This window comes from Canis aureus, chromosome 12 (assembly GCF_053574225.1).
Source record: "Canis aureus isolate CA01 chromosome 12, VMU_Caureus_v.1.0, whole genome shotgun sequence".
Classification (NCBI taxonomy): Eukaryota; Metazoa; Chordata; class Mammalia; order Carnivora; family Canidae; genus Canis; species Canis aureus.
The window spans coordinates 36,720,316-36,739,858 of record NC_135622.1 but is presented as its reverse complement, the minus strand read 5'-3'; the positions used below and the strand labels follow the sequence as shown (position 1 = coordinate 36,739,858).

The 19,543-nt window shown below is 36.9% G+C and overlaps 1 long non-coding RNA gene across 1 annotated transcript in view; it reads left to right on the top strand.

Annotated features, from left to right (window-relative positions):
- The first annotated feature begins 1,337 nt into the window (after positions 1–1,337).
- The window catches only part of LOC144324675 (uncharacterized), a 32,253-nt gene continuing 14,047 nt past the window's right edge, over positions 1,338–19,543 (top strand). Inside the window, exons 1-2 of the long non-coding RNA XR_013390100.1 lie at positions 1,338–1,397; positions 9,118–9,215. This is a non-coding gene — a long non-coding RNA (uncharacterized LOC144324675). The remainder of the gene's footprint in view (positions 1,398–9,117; positions 9,216–19,543) is intronic.

Here is a 19,543-nt window from a genome sequence, read left to right as displayed (position 1 = left end):
CTCTGACTAGATAATTTCCAAAGATCTCTCTTGGAGTGTGCTCATTCTTTCTCCAGCCTGATCAAGTCTGTTTTTGAAATCCTCTAATGAATTTTTCGATCATGTTATTGTATTGTTCAGCTCCAAAACTTCTGTTTGGTTCTTTTATGTTTTTTCTTTATTTTTGTTGATATTGTCATTTTTTTCTTTTTATGTACCATTTTCCTGAGCTATTGAGCATGTTTGTGATGATTATTTTGAATTCTTTGTCAGATGATTCATATAATTCCATTTCTATGGGGTTGGTTTCTGGAGATTAAATTTGTTCCTTTGATTAGGTCATCTTTTCTTCTCTGTTCATGTGCTTTGTCACTTTTGTGTTGGGGTCAGCAAATCTATCAGTTTTTATGAATTGGCTTCACATAGGGAAAGGCTTTCACTAATCAGTACAATTAGAAGTCCTTCAGGCCTCTTGAATTTTTCCTGTTAATGCATTTTCTCTGGACTAGTGCCTATAAATTCCCAGTTAGTAGGCTTTGCTGGGTTCTTTCCTCAGGAGCTCATAATCTCTTGCTCCCTCTTGTGTCTGTATGCAGTTCTGCAGGTTCTCTCAAGCTGCCAGAGACCACCCAGCTGTCTATTGTTCTCAATAGTATTCAGACCTCAAGATATCCTGGGTCCAATCAGTGCATCCAGTCAAGAGAGACAAAAATTCATCCCTCAAGCAGCATCCCTTGTAAATCTAGATTGTTGGTCAGATGCTCCACTTTTCTCTTTCTACCCGGAGGGGGATGCCACTTGGCTGTACCACAAGTCCTCTGGAGCACTAGCAAGCTACCCAGATTTTTTTGTTCTCAATTGCACCCTGGGCATCTAGAGTATGCAGGACCTTTCAGTGCTCCCATAAAGGTGAGAAAAAAACCAATTTTTTGGGTAGAAAATGTAGGATGCAGTCAAGAGTTTGGGATTTTCTCCCACTCATTTCTACTGCCCTGGGGAGAGGAACTACGGCAAGTAACGGTGTATTATAACCAGTCACCACCTTTGTTCTCAGTTACCTCCAACTCAGCATTTTTTTAGGGGGGGGGTGCAGTTCTTGGACTCATGGTCCATGTAGTATGGTTGGACTGGTGTCTTCATGGGAAGAAGTGGTCTGGGGCTTATTACTCTGCCATCTTGCTGTGTCACCCTCCTATCACTAATTTTTAAAGAGATTTTATTTATTTATTTGAGAGAGAGAGAGAGAGAGAGAGAGCACAAGCAGGGAGGGCATCAGAGGGACAGGGAGAAACAGAATGCCTGCCAAACAGGAAGCCCGACATGGAGCTCGATCTTAGAACCCTGAGATCGTGACATGATCTGAAGGCAGATACAACCAACTGAACCACCCAGGCGCCTCTCCTATTAGTAATTTTAAGGTAAATTTTTAGAACATCCTCTCTAAATCTGGAATAAGGAAGATAAGGATAAGATTTTCATGGCTTTTCATCAACATTTTATTTGATTAGAAAGAATAAGAATAATTTATTATTTGGAGATGAAAGAATTGTCTATGTAGAACCCCCCCCCCCCATATATAAACACAAAATATTGGAAGTTTGGAAAAGTGGGCATATATACAATTAATACATGAGAATTATTTTTATTTCAATATATGATCAACCACTGTTAGAACACATAAACAAATTAGATATTTAGGCTGCCTAACAATCCTAAAATTTAGTGGCACAAAACAACAACAATCATTTTTTTGTTGTTGTTTATAAATCTAGTTTGGGCAGAATTTTCTGGAGAGAGCTTGTATTTTCTCCAAGTGGCATCTGTTGGGACAACTTCATTGGGAGATGGAGGCTTCACTTTAAAGGTGACCAATTGGTGCTGACTGTTCAAGCTACATTATATAATGTGAATCTAATTTCCTCTAATACATGGCCCACTCTGGAAGGCCTGCTTGGAGTTCTTCATGACATGATGGCTGGCCTCTGAAGAGGGAGCATCCAAAGAACACAAGGAAGAGAAGAATTGCATTTTGTGAAAACTTCATATGTTATTTAGCATCATTTTGTCAAACTTTATGGTTTAAGGCAGCCATCTCTGTTTCAAAGACAAGGGATGTGGCATTTCTATACACTAACAATGAGACCGAAAAAAGAGAAATTAAGGAGTCAATCCCATTTACAATCTCATCCAAAAGCATAAGATACTGTAGAAACTACAGAACACTTCTGAAAGAAATTGAGGAAGATGGAAAAAATATTCAAAGAGAATAGAAAAGAGATGGAAAGATGTTCCATGCTCATGGGTTGGAAAAATTAATATTGTGAAAATATCTATGCTACCCAAGGCAATTTATACATTTAATGCAATCCCTATCGAAATACCATGGACTTTCTTCAGAGAGTTGGAACAAATCATCTTAAGATTTGTGTGGAATCAGAAAAGACCCCGAATACCCAGGGGAATATTGAAAAAGAAAGCCAGAGCCGGGGGCAGCACAATGCCAGATTTCAGGTTGTACTACAAAACTGTGATCGTCAAGACAGTGTGGTACTGGCACAAAAACAGACACATAAATCAACGGAACATAACAGAGAATCCAGAAATGGGCCCTCAACTCTATGGTCAACTTATATTAGACAAAGCGAGAGAGACTATCCACTGGAAAAAGGACAGTCTCTTCAATGAATGGTGCTGGGAAAATTGGACATCTGCATGCAGAAGAATGAAACTGGAGCATTCTCTTATACCATACACAAAGATAAACTCAAAATGGATGAGAGATCTAAATGTAGGACAAGAATCCATCAAAATCCTAGAGGAGAACACAAGCAACACCCTTTTTGAACTTGGCCACAGCAACTTCTTGCAAGATACATCTATGAAGGCAAGAGAAACAAAAGCAAAAATGAACTATTGGGACTTCATCAAGATAAAAAGCTTCTGCACAGCAAAAGAAACAGTCAACAAAACTAAAAGACAACCTACAGAATGGGAGAAGATATTTGCAAATGACCTATCAGATAAAGGGCTAGTATCCAAGATCTATAAAGAACTTATTAAAGTCAACAGCAAAGAAACAAGCAATCCAATCATGAAACGGGCAAAAGACATGAACAGAAACTTCACAGAGGAAGACATAGACATGGCCAACACACACATGAGAAAATGTTCCTCATCACTTGCCACCAGGGAAATACAAATCAAACCCACAATGAGATACCACCTCCTACAAGTGAGAATGGGGAAATTAACAAGACAGGAAACAACAAATGTTGGAGAGGATGTGGAGAGAGGGGAACCCTCTTGCACTGTTGGAGGGAATGTGAACTGGTGCAGCCACTCTGGAAGACTGTGTAGAGGTTCCTCAAAGAGTTAAAAATAGAGCAACCCTCTGACCCAGCAATTGCACTGCTGGGGATTTACCCCAAAGATACAGATGCAGTGAAACGGCAAGACACCTGCACCTCAATGTTTATAGCAGCAATGTCCATGGTGGCCAAACTGCAGAAGAAGAAGAAGAAGAAGATGTGATATATATAGACTCCTAATTCTGGGAATCGAACAAAGGGTAGTGGAACGGGATTTGGGCAGGGGGTAGGGTGACTGGGTATGGGCACTGATGGGATGAGCACTGGGTCTTCTACTATATGTGGGCAAATTGAATTCCAATAAAAAATATACAAAAAAAAACCCAATATGCATACCAAATTATGTATGTTTAAACAAACCAATTGAAGAAATTTTAAGAAAAGGAAAGTAGTTTTTAGTGCAGGGAAAATGGATACTTTTATGATGTTTAATCTCCTTATTTATAAGCATGGTGTATACCTTTTCATTTTTGTTCCTATTTACAATGATATCTTTTATTAGGCAGACTTTCCTTTCCAAAAATGACCACTTCATTTTCTTACAATGTTATACTACTCCTTTGACACTCTCTCCAGCATGATATGGATTTACACCTCTTGTCTTTTTGGTTTTGTTTTTTTTTTTTTTTTTTTGTATTTTTTTAATTAAAAAAAAACCTTGTTCGTTTCCCAGAATTAGGGGTTTCTCATGTTCTGTCACCCTCTCTGATAATTCCCACTCATTTTCTCTCCTTTCCCCTATAATCCCTTTCACTATTTTTTATATTCCCCATATGAATGAAACCATATAATGTTTGTCTTTCTCTGATTGACTTACTTCACTCACATAATACCCTCCAGTTCTATCCATGTCAAAGCAAACGGTGGGTATTCATCGTTTCTAATGGCTGAGTAGCATTCCATTGTGTGAGTGTATGTATGTGTATACATATATAAGTATGTGTGTGTATATATATATATATATATATACACAAATGCACATCTTCTTTATCCATTCATCTTTCGATGGACCCCAAGGCTCCTTCCACAGTTTGGCCCCAATAGACATTGCTGCTATAAACATTGAGGTGCAGGTGTCTTGCCGTTTCACTGCATCTGTATCTTTGGGGTAAATCCCCAGCAGTGCAATTGCTGGGTCAGAGGGTTGCTCTATTTTTAACTCTTTGAGGAACCTCTACACAGTCTTCCAGAGTGGCTGCACCAGTTCACATTCCCTCCAACAGTGCAAGAGGGTTCCCCTCTCTCCACATCCTCTCCAACATTTGTTGTTTCCTGTCTTGTTAATTTCCCCATTCTCACTTGTAGGAGGTGGTATCTCATTGTGGGTTTGATTTGTATTTCCCTGGTGGCAAGTGATGAGGAACATTTTCTCATGTGTGTGTTGGCCATGTCTATGTCTTCCTCTGTGAAGTTTCTGTTCATGTCTTTTGCCCGTTTCATGATTGGATTGCTTGTTTCTTTGCTGTTGACTTTAATAAGTTCTTTATAGATCTTGGATACTAGCCCTTTATCTGATAGGTCATTTGCAAATATCTTCTCCCATTCTGTAGGTTGTCTTTTAGTTTTGTTGACTGTTTCTTTTGCTGTGCAGAAGCTTTTTATCTTGATGAAGTCCCAATAGTTCATTTTTGCTTTTGTTTCTCTTGCCTTCATAGATGTATCTTGCAAGAAGTTGCTGTGGCCAAGTTCAAAAAGGGTGTTGCTTGTGTTCTCCTCTAGGATTTTGATGGATTCTTGTCCTACATTTAGATCTCTCATCCATTTTGAGTTTATCTTTGTGTATGGTATAAGAGAATGCTCCAGTTTCATTCTTCTGCATGCAGATGTCCAATTTTCCCAGCACCATTCATTGAAGAGACTGTCCTTTTTCCAGTGGATAGTCTCTCTCGCTTTGTCTAATATAAGTTGACCATAGAGTTGAGGGCCCATTTCTGGATTCTCTGTTATGTTCCGTTGATTTATGTGTCTGTTTTTGTGCCAGTACCACACTGTCTTGACGATCACAGTTTTGTAGTACAACCTGAAATCTGGCATTGTGCTGCCCCCGGCTCTGGCTTTCTTTTTCAATATTCCCCTGGGTATTCGGGGTCTTTTCTGATTCCACACAAATCTTAAGATGATTTGTTCCAACTCTCTGAAGAAAGTCCATGGTATTTCGATAGGGATTGCATTAAATGTATAAATTGCCTTGGGTAGCATAGATATTTTCACAATATTAATTTTTCCAACCCATGAGCATGGAACATCTTTCCATCTCTTTTCTATTCTCTTTGAATATTTTTTCCATCTTCCTCAATTTCTTTCAGAAGTGTTCTGTAGTTTCTACAGTATCTTATGCTTTTGGATGAGATTGTAAATGGGATTGACTCCTTAATTTCTCTTTTTTCGGTCTCATTGTTAGTGTATAGAAATGCCACTGATTTCTGGGCAGGATACAGTGATTTTTGTATCCTGCCACACTGCCAAATTGCTGTATGAGTCCTAGCAATCTTGGGGTGGAGTCTTTTGGGTTTTCTAGGTAGAGTATCATGTCATCTGCAAAGAGGGAGAGTTTGACTTCTTCTTTCCAATTTGAATGCCTTTTGTTTCTTTGTGTTGTCTGATTGCTGAGGCTAGGCCTTCCAGTACTATGTTGAATAGCAGTGGTGAGAGTGGACATCCCTGTCTTGTTCCTGATCTTAGGGGAAAGGCTCCCAGTGCTTCCCCATTGAGAATGATATTTCCTGTGGGCTTTTCGTAGATGGCTTTTAAGATGCTGAGGAATGTTCCCTCTATTCCTATGCTTTGAAGAGTTTTGATCAGGAACGGATGCTGTATTTTGTCAAATGCTTTCTCTGCATCTATTGAGAGGATCATATGGTTCTTGTTTTTTCTCTTGTTGATATAATCTATAACGTTGTTTTATGAGTGTTGAACCAGCATGCCGGGGAAAAATCCCACTTGGTCATGGTGAATAATCTTCTTATGTACTGTTGGATCCTATTGGCTAGTATTTTGTTGAGAATTTTTGCATTTGTGTTCATCAGGGATGTTGGTCTATAATTCTCCTTTTTGGTTGGGTGTTTGGTTTTGGTATTAAGGTGATGCTGGCCTCATAAAACGAGTTTGGAAGTATTCTGTCCCTTTCTATTTTTCAGGACAGCTTTAGTAGAGTAGGTACTGTTTCTCCTTTAAACATTTGATAGAATTCCCCTGGGAAGCAATCTGGCCCTGGACCTTTGTGTCTTGGGAGGTTTTGGATGACTGCTTCAATTTCCTCTTGGTTATTGGCCTTGTTCAAGTTTTCTATTTCTTCCTGTTCCAGTTTTGGTAGTTTGTGGTTTTCCAGAAATGCATCCATTTCTTCTAAATTGCCTAATTTATTGGCATATAGCTGCTCATAATATGTTTTTAAAATAATTTGCATTTCCTTGGTATTGGTTGATCTCTCCTTTTTCATTCATGATTTTATTAATTTTAGTCTTTTCTCTTTTCTGTAATGTTATATATCTTATTAATTCTTTCAAAGAACTAACTCCTGGTTTTGTTGATCTTTTCTACAGTTTCTCTGGTCTCTATCCCATTGAATTCTGCTCAAATCTTTATTAACTCTCTTCTTCTGCTGGTTGCAGGTTTTATTTGCTGTTCTTTCTCCAGTTCTTTTGGTGTGAGGTTAGCTTGTGTATTTGAATTTTTTCCAGTTTTTAAAGGGATGCCTTTTTTTGGGTGTATTTTCCTCTTAGGTCTGATTTTATTGTATCCCAAAGATTTTGAATGGTTGTATCTTCATTTTCATTTGTTTCCATAAATCTTTTTAATTCTTCTCTAATTTCCTGATTGACCTATTCACATTTTGTAGGATGCTCTTTAATCTCCACGTGTTTGAGTTTCTTCCAAGTTTCTTCTAGTGATTCAGTTGTAGTTTTAAGCATTGTTATCTGAAAATATGCAATGGACAATCCCAATCTTTTGGTATTGGTTGATATATGATTTGTGACCCAGTATGTCATCTACTCTGGAGAAAGTTCCATGTGCACTTGAGCAGAATGTGTATTCAGTTGCATTCAAGTGAAAAGTTCTGTATATATCTGTGAAATCCATCTGATCCAGTGTATCATTTAAAGCCCTTGTTTCTTTTTTTTCTTAGAATATCTGTCATTTGCAGATAGTACCATGTTTAATTCTCCTACTATTAGTGTATTACTATCTAAGAATGTCTTTACTTTGGTTTTTAATTGATTGATATACTTGGCCACTTCCACATTAGGGACATAAATTTTCATGATTCTTAGGTCTTCTTGTTGGATAGACACTTTATGCATGATGTAATGTCCTCATCTCTTACTACAGTCTTTGGGGTAATCTTTAATTTACTTGATATGAGGATTGCTACTTCAGCTTTTTTTAGAGGCCCATTTGAATGGTAAATGATTCTCCAACATTTCATTTTCAGGCTGTAGGTGTTCTTAGGCCTAAAATGAGTCTCTTGTTGGCAACACATAGATGGGTCTTGCTTTTTGATCCAGTCTGAAACCCTGCGTCTTTTGATGGGATCATTTAGCCCATTCTAATTCAGAGTCAGTATTGAAAGATATGAATTTAGTGTCATCGCAATATTTATTGAGTCCCTGTTTTTGTGGATTATTTTTTGGGCTTCCTCTTTCTTTTACAGGGCACCCCTTAATATTTCTTGCAGAGCTGTTTTGGTGGTCACATATTCTTTTAGTTTCTGCATATCTTGGAAGCTCTTTATCTCTCCTTTATTCTGAGTGAAAGCCTTGCTGAATAAAATATTCTTGGCTGCAGTTTCTTTTCATTCAGGACCCTGAATGTATCCTGCCAGCCCTTTCTGGCCTGCCAGGTCTCTGTGGAGAGGTCTGCTGTTAATCTAATATGTCTCCCCATAAAAGTTAAGAATCTTTTGTCTTTCACTGCTTTAAGGATTTTCTCTTTATCTTTGGAATTTCCAAGTTTCTCTATTAAATGTTGAGGTGCTGAATGGTTTTTATTGATTTAGGGGAGACACTTCTCTATCTCCTGGATCTGAATCCTTTCTCCCTCCACAAATTAGGGAAGTTATCAGCTGTGATTTGTTCAAATATGCTTTCTATCCCTCTATCCCTCTTGGCACTTTCTGGAACCCCTATGATACATAGATTCTTCCTTCTGGGGCTATCATTATTTCTCTTAACCTTTCCCTGTTGTCTTTTAATTGTTTTCTCTTTTTTCCTCAGCTTCTTTCCTTGCCATCAACTTGTCTTCTATGTTGCTCACTTTTTCTTCTACCTCATTAACCCCCGTTGTTCATGAATAGAACTGGAGGGTATTATGCTGAGTGAAGTAAATCAATCAGAGAAGGACAAACATTATATGGTTTCATTCATGTATCTACATTCAATGAATGTAGAAATATGAAAGTCAAAATGGAATATAAAAAATAGTGAAAGGGGAAAGGAGAGAAATGAGTGGGAAATATCAGAGAAGGTGACAGAACAAGAGAGACTCCTAACTCTGTGAAATGAACAAGGGGTAGTGGAAGGGGTGGTGGGCGGGGGGACGGGGTGCCTGGGTCACAGGCACTGAGTGGGGCACTTGACCGGATGAGACCTGGGTGTTATACTATATGTTGGCAAATTGAACTCCAATTAAAAAAAAAAAAAAAAAAACCCGCCCTCGTTGTTAGGACCTCCAGTTTGTATTGTAGCTCATTTAATCTATTTTTAATTTCAGCCTGATTAGATCTAAATTCTGCAGTCATAAAGTCTTTTGAATCCTTTATGCTTTTTTCCAGAGTCACCAGTAGCTTCTGAATTGCCTTTTTGACATCGAATTATAATCCAAATTCTGTAACTCTGTGGCAGAGTACTGTTTCTGATTCTGTCTTTTGTGGTGAGTTCTTATTTCTAGTCATTTTGCTCAGTGCAGAGTAGCTGTATGAGTGGGCTGAGTCAAGAATATCAACCACGACCTAAGTAAATTTCACCCTAGATGATTCTGCCGAGATCAGAGACCAGAAATTGAAAACAAAGATCAGAACGAAATAAAACAGGACCACTAAAGTGAAAAATAAATTTTAAAACAAAGTAGTAAAAAATAAAAGGCCAAGAATCCCAAAGAAGAAGAGAACAAAGAAAAAAGAAAAAAAAAAGGAGAATAAAAAAAAGGTGGGGTACTGGGAGATGGTGGTGGTGAGGAAGTTGTAGCAGAGGGAGAATGTCGTCTACCTGAGGGGTTCTAGAGGATGATCTTCTTGGTTCTCAGTGTATTAAGTTCTATATACTGGAAGATGCTCAGTCCCAAATTTATATAAACCAGCAATACTTGTAGAAAGCCCCACCAATGACCACCAAAACATAAATGAGATAAGAGGGGGGCAGAATGGGAATGAAGAGAGAACATAATCTCAGAATGAACCAGCACGGTATACTACTTGGTTCTGGGTGCACTCTGGTCATGTTTTATAAGGTATTAACTTCCACCATTGTAGCACAAGATGAGGGAGAGAAAACACAAAACACAAAACAAAAAATATATCTCGTATATGTCCCAAAATTGAATTGTATGATGAAGGGAATCTAGAAGTGGAAAATACATCTAAGACATGTAATTGTAGAAATATGAAAGTCAAAAAGGAAAAAAACTTAAAAATGAAGAGCTGTCAGAATATTGTAGTTAAGGTGGGAAAAGAGAAAAAATATTGGAAAGTTTTAGTCTGCTATAAAAATGAGTTGTACTGAAAAACGGGGGAAAAAAGGGAGAGGTACCCTTTTTTGGTCAAGAGTAAATCCCTTGACTTCCCATGGAGCTTTCTAGTGCTGCTTGGTCAAGAACTTGCCCTTCCCCTGTTCTTCCAGCTGGTCTTCTGAGGGAGGGGGCTGCTGCGCTGATTCTCAGGTGTCTATGCCTGCGAGGAGATGCCCTGCCCCATGCCAGGTGCCGGGCTCAGTGGGAGCCATTTATCCTGTGAAGCCTTTGTTCCCTGGCAGGAGAACAAAGATTCTTGAATTTAATAGATAGACAAATACATAATTAAATGCAGAAATAAGAGAAATCCTAGAAGACTACCTTCAGTGTGACATCATATATATATATATATATATATATATATATATATATATCACAAAACAATGAAAGCTCAACTGTGTGTTCTTTAGAGATAAATTGACAAACTTAGGTAAGCTCAATTTTTAAAAGTATGTGAATGATACATAAAAATGCAAAACAATAATTACTTCTGTAATGAGGTGGTATGTTGATATTGGGAAGAAGTATGCAAGTGGCTTCCCCAAATTGACAATATTTTTTAAATGATCTGTATAATTGGTTTACAAACATATTACATAGAGTATATGTATGTGTGTGTGTGTTTCTGTAACAAAAATTCTAGATTTTTGGAATTCTTCCAAACATTTGAATAGATAAATAAAACTTCCTAGTTCTCCTATACTGTATGCATGACTTCATATCTGACAAGACTTATGGAAGCATGTAGCTAAGTAGAAGTGAATTACTTGGTTTACTGTGAACTTTTATGCATTTGATCATATTCACAGAGGTATAGGAGTCAAGAGACCACACAGGGCCTAATGGCCCAGAAACTGAATTTCTTAATAGCCTAGCTTTATAATAACAATCTTATCCTGTTTTATAGACAAAATGCACAGTTCCCATACATTGAACAGAGTATTTTATTCATTATTGAAAAACTTCTAATGAAATAAAAGAGCATTTGTCCGGGGCGTGATCCTGGAGTACCAGGATGGAGTCCCACGTCAGGCTCCCTGCATGGAGCCTGCTTCTCTCTCTCCCTCTCCCTCTCCCTCTCCCTCTGCCTGTGCAGTGTGTCTGTCTCTGTCTCTGTCTCTGTCTCTCTCTCTCTCTCTTATTCTGTCTCTCGTGAATAGATAAATAAAATCTTAAAAAAAAAAAGCTTTTGTCCTCAGATAACTTACAGTTAGTTCAAATGAAGATACATACTCTCCCAGGTATCTACCCTATTACTGGAGCTAAGTGCAGAATCAGCAGGGGACATCTTTTTACTTCAGGATTTTCTGCAATTTTCAAAGCCAATCAACCCTTTCAGAAAAACATAGTGTGTGCCCAAGGGCAAGATTCTAGAACAATATGAAAGTTGTTAATTATTGGAGTGCTTTTTGTTGTTTTTGTGCTTCTTAGGTTTCTGCATGAATATGCTGCTGGAAATTGAGTAGAGTTCACAATACAGTTCTTCACAGTAATAAAATTCTACGTTGGGATCCATAATTCTTTAAGTCTCATAAATCAGACAAGATCAAATTTACACAAATATTTGAAAATTACTCCAAAGCAATATAGTAACAGCTTAGGTAAGATACTAGTAAAAAATAAGAGTAATATTTTATCCAAAATGTAAGTAGGATCCCAGAAAAGGTTGTGACTAGTGTGGAGTAGAATTAATTTTCATATTTTTCTGCAGTGTAGTGTATACCTAATGAGAATAACTACTATTTGCAAGTTACTTAAGAAGATTCAAGGCAAATTAAACACGAATGCTGACTTCCAGAATCTTATGCCTTGGTAAATGTGATGAGGCACCAACATTATCATACAAGAAGTGCTATAGAAGACAATGCCCCACTATGACTATTTCTGTGCCCTAATACTCCAGCCCAACTCATGGGTTTTTAATAGCCAGTCCCCATGATCTTTATTGCAGGACTTCTCTCCAGCCACTAGAGTGACTTGATCCAGAATGATGGAACTCCATGTTCTGTGGGACCAATGCCTGGGATCTCATTGTCACTTGGCATTCATTTCTCGCTACCTACTCTTCCCACCCTTGGTTCCCACTGGAAGCACTCCTTAATAAATTACTTACACAAGAATCTTCAATTCAGGATATGATCCCAGTAACTCAATCTAAATTGAATATAGGATAAATCTGTAGATCCTGAGAGGGGATCTCACTGAGAAAAAACCCTGCTGTCTAGTTTGTGTGTGTGTGTGTTTTTTTAAGATTTATTTATTATTTATTTATTTATTAGAGACAGAGAGAGAGAAAGAGAGAGCAGCAGAGACACAGGCAGAGGGAGAAGCAGGCTCCATGCAGGGAGCCTGACGTGGGACTCCATCCTGGGCCTCCAGGATCACACCCTGGGCTGAAGGCGGCGCTAAACTGCTGAGCCACCCAGGCTGCCCCCTGCTGTCTAGTTTTTGTGTGTCATGTGGAGCAACATCATCTAGAATTTCTTGTAATGATTTCACTGTGAGATCTCAGTATTGGTTATTAGTTTACATTACAGAGAGCATATGGTCAATATACCTAATTTTAATTTTTCTAAGATTTTATTTATTTATTTGAGAGGGAGAGAGAGAGAGAGAGAGAAAGGGAGGGCAGAGGGAGAGGGACAAAAAAAAAAAAAAAACACTCTACTCTGATCCCGGAGCCCAACACGGGGCTCAATCCAACAACCAGATCATGTCCTGAACTGAAATCAAGAGTCAGACGCTCAACTGACTGAGCCACCCAGGCACCCCTCAATGTACCTAATTTTAAACATTTTTTTCCTTTCCTTAAATGCAGTACAATCTCAAATCTATTATAGTTATTATATTCAATTACTAGAGGAATGAATCAAATGGACCAAATGTTTCACATTCACAAAAAAATTGCCATTTTTTTCTACAATGATTATTTAGCTTCTCCATGTAAAATGCAATTCAGGAGTCTTCCAACATTTTGTTACTTTAATTATGGTTTACAAAGTCAAGCTTGATTCACTAATACTAAATTCATGTAAACAACAATGTTAGGTTTGCTACGCTGACAATAAATTTCCACTTATCGAAAAAGGAAATTCATTCTGTCCATTGGAAGGAAGAGGTTTTTTTTTTTCTTTTTCCTTTTTCCTCTCTCAAAAAGTATCAATTGACTTAACTCTTAAACACAGTTCAAGAAATTATATCACATGTTTAAATATTTTAAAGACTACAAGAAAAAACTAGTTACCTTCACTTAGGAAATATAAAATTGTTATATTTAAAATCGATGATAGAGTGTTTTTTCTTTTTGTTTTGCTTTTTATGTTTTTGTTGTTATTGTTATTGTTTTAAATGATAAAGGAGAATTTAAGTGAGAACTGGATGAATGTACTCTGTTAGCACAAATTAGCTAGGGGATCTGAAATACGGTTAAAGAGGATAGAGTACACATATTGGGACCAGAAGATCAGTAATAAATCCTTTGAAAAGAACTGTATATCCACTATTCACAAGAATAGCCGATGGCTCCATGAGAAGCTGATTGATCTTCAACTCTGTACTGAAGCTACAACTAAAAACTAGTAATTAAATCTGGGGTGTATATGTTGATAAAGTTTCTGAGAGAGTTAGGCACGTCATTTTTGGCTGCCTACAGCCAAGCTAAATCAGATTAATCAGACGGAAATTTAAAGAATGAAATATGGTTAATCGACCTGATCCACACAAATCAGAATGAAGTCAAGTGGATTAAGTGAATTGCAGCAGATCAGGCCAACGGGGATGTTTCTAGATTACATTCCCAGAACTGAAGTGTTTTATGAGGGGAAAGCTGATCCTTTTTAACTTAATAAAACCCTATTGGTAAGCCAAAGTATTGATACATTTCAAAAGGTTTTATATTTAATATCCCACACAGTAAGAAGTTTCTAGTTGCTTTGGATTTGCATTTTATTGTATAACAGAAAGCCTTCCAGTTGTCTCACCAGGGCAAAAGAAGCATGAGGAGAGACATCAGGGTACAATGGGATGATGTGACTTAATGCTGGGTGGGGGTGGGGAAAAATAAGGCTTGTCTCTTTCTTTCTTTCTTTCTTTCTTTCTTTCTTTCTTTCTTTCTTTCTTTTTTCTTTCTTTCTTTCTCTCTCTCTCTCTCTCTTTCTCTCTCTCTCCTTTATTTTCATCTTTAAAAAATAGGAAAGTGTACTGAGAAGGAACCAACCCATAAATGGCAGAAGAGGATGATATAAAGCAGTAGAAGTGAAGTGGATAGTATAGAGGAAATATAAAACTAGTAGCCAAGTGTTGGCCAAGACACTAATGGTTTCCTAACTGTGTTTAGGAAATCTCAAACTTTTAATAAATTCAGCATCAAACTTGGTCTTTGCCAGATTCCCACAAATATCACAGAAACCTTTTTAATTCAACCACTTATTTATTTATTCACTCAAAAGGCATCTATCTTCTATGTGCAAAGTTAGCTGTCAGGTGTGTGAGATGTGGGCAAGCAAGACAAAATACATATCTATATGTATTAGATATGATCCTAGTTTTCCAGATACCTATAACCATAGCACAATGCATAGAGGCAATAATTATTTCAAAAAATCAGAATGACAGACATCTATGGATTTGAGTTATCAGTAAAATCTCTACAGTAAGAACTGGCAATCAACTGGATTTCTGAAAGACAGAAATAACTTCTTAAATTAGAAAAACTGTGAATAATTCCTGAGCTCTGAAGACAATAATATTGAGCAACCCTGGTAGAAAAGTTGAGGAGGGAGAAACCAACTTGCCAGGCAATACCAGCACAATAATTCTTTTAAAAAAAATGATAGTAGAAGAATCCATTATTCATATCTGAAAGCCATCTAATTTATAGTAAGTAACCAATAGTTGCATTAGTCACCTCTAACCATTTCCCTAAGAGTGTCTCTTAATTATGTGTTAAATTGAATGCATACTTCTGATGACAGAATAGCATTATTTGGAGCTACTGGATTCATATGTCTTTACTATTGCAAAAGCTTTTGGTTATACTTTTTAATCCTGTGTTTCTGAAGCCCACTTTGTTTGAGAAGAATCCTTCTGTGGGTGGGTCTTTGGAAAGATATTTTGATAAGGTCTCCAGGTGGTTTGATGTCTTTTTCCAATTGAGAGCCATTGTTATAGAGGGAGCCTTCCAGTTCTTGCTTTAGAGTGTAAACACATTTTATCCACCCCATAAGTTTGTTCTTTTTATTTCTCCATTCAGTCTACTTGATTTTTCATCCACAAAATAGCAACAATAACCCTTAAAGTTAACGTGGCATAGCATCTTACCATCATAGGTTTCCATGAAGATGGATTTTCTCTAAGAATAACATTGGTTTCTTTTCACTTCATCATTCATTCTGCTTATATAGAGTAGAGTGTCTTGGAGAGCCGATTTGGACATGTATGGCAACACTTTGTTCTTCCTTCACTGGGGAAGATGTCTCCCAAAGAGACTACTTCATAGACTACGTTTTACCAGGACAGGCTCATTATATGATATATAATAAAATCTGACATATGATACTAATAGCTCATAATATTATCACTTATATGTATTCGTTAGTACATTGTTGTTTGAATTGGCCATGTATAAACTGACCAAAGTAAGTTGCCATTTCTCTCTCATACCTCTATAAGGAGCCTACTATCCTATCCACAGGATGTGTGCATTTTCAATTTCTCATTGAGGTATCTAAGTTTTTTTCTCCTTAACAGTCATTATAAGAAAGGAAGAGAACTGGTCATGGGAATGATAAACAAATAAATGATTTGTCCACACTAGAGCAAGTTCACATAATTTGAATCAGTCACAAACTGTATTTAGGAAAATAAAAATTATCTATGCTGCTTTTAATAAAGAGCTTTTGGGGAGGAAAGTCATTTCTCACAGCAGAGGGGTTTTTTGTTTGTTTGTTTGTTTTTGTTTTTTCTTAATACCACATAATAAAGCAATGTTAGCAATATACATGACCAGAGCCCTCTAAAATTTATGCTGGGGCTCCAAATTAAAAATTGCTCCAGTGAAGGTACATGGTATTACCCAGTGTCCTGTTCTTCTGGGAAAAAGCAAGTTTGATAGACATATGGTGTAAAGGCTATTAGATACTGATAAATCCATTTAACAAGAGGAAGAGACATAAGAAAGCCTGATGCAGGAGGGATGCTACGGGGAAACAAATTAGATGGAACCAGTTGCTAGGAAACAGGGCAAGTAAATGCACTGGAGTGGTTAGATAGGGTAACTGAAGGACTAACAGTACTACATATCCAGGCAAAGGCTAAAGCAGGCCAGGTTTGCAGCCTTTGTCAGAGAATAACACAAGCTGTGAAGTTGGGCCTTGTAGGTATAGAGAAAATCTCAGTATAGAGAAAATCTCATTATACACACCTAAACCCAAAAAAATTAAAAAATAAAAAACCTTATTATCCCACATCTATAGTATACTACCAAAGTAGATTTGAATGTGGTCCAACTTTATTTCAAAGTAATATATTTTCTCACAAGCTCCTTATAAACAGATTAATGTGTAGGAATACCTTATACCGAGAGCATGAATAGAAGGAAACCTGAATCATGGTTTAAGGGATAGGAAGTATTTTGGGGTCATGAACTAATATACTGAATTTTCAGTTTTTATAGGAGATTGTCTAGAAAAAAAAATCTATGCCTCCTCCTTGGATTTCATCTTTAGTGTCTCTTCCTCATTAGTGCTGAGCATTCTCATGTTCTGTTAAATGCATTTTGGGCATGTAATTAAAATACGACCTTGTGGAGAGAGGCAAACCAAGAAATAGACTCTTAAACTATAGACAACAAACTGATGGTTACTAGAGGGGAAGTCGGCAAAGGGATGAGTTAAATAAGTGATGGAGATTAAGGAGTGAACACCAGTTTTAGTATGGAACTGTTGAACCACTAAATGGTACAACCTAAAACTAATATTACACTATATATTAACTAACTGAATTCTGAACAAAAACTTTAAAAAATATAAAACAAAATAAAATATGAGCTCCTAAAGGTCAGTTTCCTCTTCATTTACTTATGTGCATGACATCCAGATTGGACCGTGGGTGACAGTAACTGCCCAATAAATATTTGTTCAATATTTGAAAGAATAACTGAATATCTATTTTATCATTCGTGCTTTCTTTCATTTCTTTATATATATGTTCTGACTTCCTGAAAATATTTGAGCCCTTTAAGTATACATAATATTATTTATCTCCTCCAATCAAAGAAATAGGTCAATATGAAAAAAATAGATATTCAAAGGGTATTTATTATATTAAGCTAAGTATCTATAGTCAGGTGATTCATTTGGAGGAAAGGTAGAGCTATGCTAGCAGGACATGAAATAGATTTTGAGAACAGTTTAAATTTGTTATAGATTATTATGATTCAAAATAGTGACAGCTACAATAACAAAAACAAGCATAGTAATAATAAATATTCATTAACTACCTGGGCAACATTCTAAGGATGACCAGGAATATAGAAATAAACAAAACATACAAGAACCTCTGCCTTCATTGAGTTTACAAGCTAGTCAGGGGAGGTAGACAATAAATAATCAAATATATGGTGTTGGGTGATGATAATTGCTCTAGAGAAAAATAAAGCAGAAAGAGGGAATAGAGAGCATTGGGATGTTGCAATCATCAATAGCATAATCAGGTGAGATGGTAACATTTCAGTAGAGACCTACACTAGATAAGGAAGGGAAGAATTAGGCAGAGGAACCAATGATGTCCTGAAATAGATTGTAGCTTCTGTTTGAGAAGCAGCAAGGAGGACAATATGGCTCTTACTGAGTGAACCAAAGGAGAACTAATATGAGAATTAACAAGAGACAGTTGTCCTATGGAGCGTTGATTATCAAAGTAATGCTTTTGGCTTTTTCTTTCAGTGAGGTGGTGAGTAATAGAAAGGTATTGAGAACAATCATGTAATGCAGTGACTTCATTTTAATAGAATAACTCTGGCTCTTACAAAAAAAAAACAAAAACAAAAAAACAACAACAACAACAAAAAAACAAGCCCTAAAGGACGACAAGGACAGTAGCAGCTAGACCAATAAAGGGGCTGCAGCAAGAACCTGGATCTCACTTGGATCAGAGTGTCATCATGGAACAGATGGGAAGTGGTTAGATCCTGGATATATTCTATAGGTAGAAAAACTTGATTTTTTGATGGTGTGACTGTAGGAATGATGGCATCATCTTTGACTGAGAAAGGGCCTTGTTGTACATGTTTAGTGGTGGAGCTGTTGGAGCTCCTTGAGGGAAGAATTGGGATGTTGGCTGTGGATACTTAAAGACTGCAAGTTTATTAGACAAGTTAATGGACATGCTCAGTAGGCAGTTGTATATGCAGGTCTGAAGTTTTAGGAAGAGGTCTTGGCTCTAGATATAAATTTGAGAAAAAGAAAAGAATCGATGGAATTATGTCCTTGTTTATGTAAGAGGTGATGAGATCTATTAAGTAAGTGAAATTGTTTGCCTTTATTAACTGCACAGGGAATTTATGTTATTAAGTGAAGAAAAGTCAGGGTATATGGGAACAGACTTATTTAAGTGGACAGATATGGTAAACTGATTTTGTGGAAGTTCTCTTTTATCTACTTTTATTTTCTCAATGAAATAGGAATAAAGTTAATAACTAAGAGTGATGATGAAGGATGGAGCTAGGGTTGTTAGATGTCTTCTATATACCGAACACGTCCCTAATCCATGAGACATAGAGTTGTTAGATGTCCTGTATTGACTTCGTTAGGGTATCCTAAATGTCCTACAGCCAGGTTTTTTTCAATAAATAACAAAAGTTTGGCTGTTAGAGCTATTTTTCTACCATCCTAATTGGCAGTTTACAACACTTACATGACAATGCTAGCTGAAAGTCAAACCTACACAAAGAAAAATCTGGATAATGCCTATGGTCCTCCATGCAGGTTTGGCTGAGAGAAGGCCAAAAGAGACAACTGAGAATTAAAAGTACTTATTTTTCATATTCAGGAAAGGACAAGATTGTTCTTTGGACAAAGTTCCAACTTGTGAATAAGTAAACACCATTAGAGATAACTTCAGATTTTTGAAAGTCAGCGGATCAACAGCATCCCTACTCAAGTAATTATGACTTCTGAAAGTCAGCCAATCAATAATAAAACTCCAGTCTTGAAAGGCAGCCAATCAGTAACAATTCTACACTTCTAAACATTAGCTAATCAGAAAGTGCCTCAGTCACTTTCTGAGTTTCTGAAAGGCAACAGGTCAATATCAGCCTTATTACAGTGATCACACGAACACTATTGAAAGTCCTATTATCCTCTAAACATAGAGACTTAAGACCTGTTTATGGTTACTTCTAAGTTGAGACTTGTGGATGGTGAAAGCAATAAGACTGCTGTGAGATTATCAAATTCAATTTTTTCCATTTTTTG